Raw genomic sequence first — 2,622 nt, 5'->3', positions numbered from 1 at the left:
TTCTCTACGCTACCTCTCTACTTTACATTTACATCTTTCTTTGCACTTAGGACGCTGTTGTAACTAAATTTTTAATAAGTATCTCCCATGTGAGTGTGATCTTTCTGAAGGTAGTGTGCATGTCTTACACATTTTCGTGTGTTTTTCCCCTTTCCTCCACACCAGGAGAGACCCTGGTACATAGTATTAATAGTTCAATCTTTTCCCTTAACTGACTTACTCAGCAATTAGATATACTTTGAGCCTAATATTAAATTTAGGAAGTTTATTGTTAAATAGTAAGAAATTTCTTAAAAATTATTTGATGAGGTAAGAGAGGATATCAGGATGTTTATCAACTCCACCACTATGACAAGACAGCATAAACAACTGGTACTAGTCAGCAGATCCTCAGCACTGCACTGTCATGTTCCTAGCCTTTGCCAGCAGTGGAAAAGCAGCTCCACTCATTTCTCCAAGTGATTCTTAGGAGCAAATAACGACATAAAGCAGCTGCCTCTGCTGTAACTCCAACCTCTGATAGAGGAAAAGGGGAAGCAATGTTTTAAGAGGACTGAAGTTACAAGAGGACTGAATCTTCTAAGCTTCTATTGGCCACTCATATTCTTCCTACAGGGAATGAGATCTAAATGCTTTTGAGTTACCCAAGGAGAAGAGTTTAGCAGGGATCAACAGACAATCCTTGTCCAAGAGACTTGGTCACTAATGTTATATCCACTTGGCATTAAAATACATTTTAAGAAATGATACAACAACTGCAGCTCAAGCTCTTGGTCTATGTGAAAATGAGGACCATATCCCAGGGGGTGAAAGGAGCCTGGGTCCCTAAGGAATGTGGAACAATCCACTGTTAATTTGGCTCTCAACTGCAGCTAAGTACAAGATGTTGTTTCCCAGACTTCTGCAACAGGAACATCATCTGAGATATATTGTGTTAATCGAATGGTAAGACCAAACTCATTTCCCATATGTTACTAAAAGGTTCTAAGTACTCTGCTTAAGAAATACCAATACAATAAAGATGAAGTCATTTTAAAAAGACATTTACTTTAAATATTTTACATATAACATGCATAAAGATAAATGCTAATGACATCATTAAATTTATGGAATGTTTAACTAATACTAACTGAAAGGTTTCAGCTAAAGAATTCATTCTTACCTATATGTGAGATAGGTTAGGGAGAGAGAGTCCTGGTTACCATGAAAACTATATGCAATCTCTAAAGGATTTGACATTACAAAGTACTTCCCTTAAAATATCAAAATTCTTAATAAATCGGCAACGTCTACATTTTTAATGTTCTGAATACCAGAGTCTAATTTTTGTATAGTTAAACATCACTTATTTTGCCAAAAGGAAATTGTATTTCTAATTTTTTCTCCATTAAATTTTGTCTGAGTCTTTTCTGGATTTTTTTTTAAACAGCTAACTGAAAACTTTTCTCCAACAGAAATAAAAACCTAGACAATTTATTACTGTATTTCTAATATATCCTTTTATAGCAGTTTAAAAGCAAATCTTAATTCAAATCAATACCTTTAAAAAGAAATAAACTCAGTTGAATTTCAAGAGTTTGTATAAGGTAGAGAATGCAGGTCACATTATATAAACACAAACTATTGTATTATAAATACAAAATAAAGAAAAAGTGATGTTAACTATTATGAAGGGTAAAAACATTATATAAACTTTAAAAGGCTGATTGCTACATCTTCATCAATGTAATTTCACGATTCTCTACCAATTTTATTTATAGAACAAATCTCTATAATCAAATTATCATTCACTTTTATGCTCCCACGTGGGAAGTGGTAGGTGAGTATCTGTAGGAATATAATTTATTGTCTGCTCCTCCACTCAGAAGTAGCTGTGTAAAAGGAGAGAAAAACACACAAAACAAAAACATAAGTAACTATTAACTATTTCATATGATAGCTAAACCTAATTAAATACTGATGATTTTCATTACAAAAAGAATTATGGATGGGTTAACTGGCATCGAGAGTTAGTACTTAAAGGGACCAATTACATCAAATGTCACCACTCATATTACAATATTATATATTAAAACATTAAAAGTGATCATTTTAATTAGGTTGAAGCACAACATGCTATAGTGCTTTCTATAAAGCATTTGCTAAGATACGTAATAAAATAGTTTGAAGGGTGATACAGTTTTACCTATTAAAGAAAATTAAAAGTTTTCAAAGGATAGCATAGTTTGCATATTACAAATTATTCAAGTAGCCCTAAAACCTATATTTGGAAAGAATTCTTAGGCAACAAGAGCTTACATTTATACACACACACACATACACACACACACAAATAATAAAAAATTGTAATTCTTTAAACACATTTTATAATGCAGACTTACTGTATATGATTTTTCTAACTAGGAAATACTTTGATCCAATTAGTCTAAAGTAGTGAGTTTATGGACTTAAAATGTTTCGTTAAAATATGAATGGGGCCGGGCGTAGTGGCTCACGCCTGTAATCCTAGCTCTCTGGGAGGCCAAGGCGGGCGGATTGTTTGAGCTCAGGAGTTCGAAACCAGCCTGAGCAAGAGCGAGACCCCGTCTCTACCAAAAATAGAAAGAAATTAATTGGACAACT

Source organism: Propithecus coquereli, unplaced genomic scaffold, assembly GCF_000956105.1.
Source record: "Propithecus coquereli isolate 6110/MARCELLA unplaced genomic scaffold, Pcoq_1.0 Scaffold113, whole genome shotgun sequence".
Classification (NCBI taxonomy): domain Eukaryota; kingdom Metazoa; phylum Chordata; class Mammalia; order Primates; family Indriidae; genus Propithecus; species Propithecus coquereli.
Note: the sequence above shows the minus strand (reverse complement) of the source record.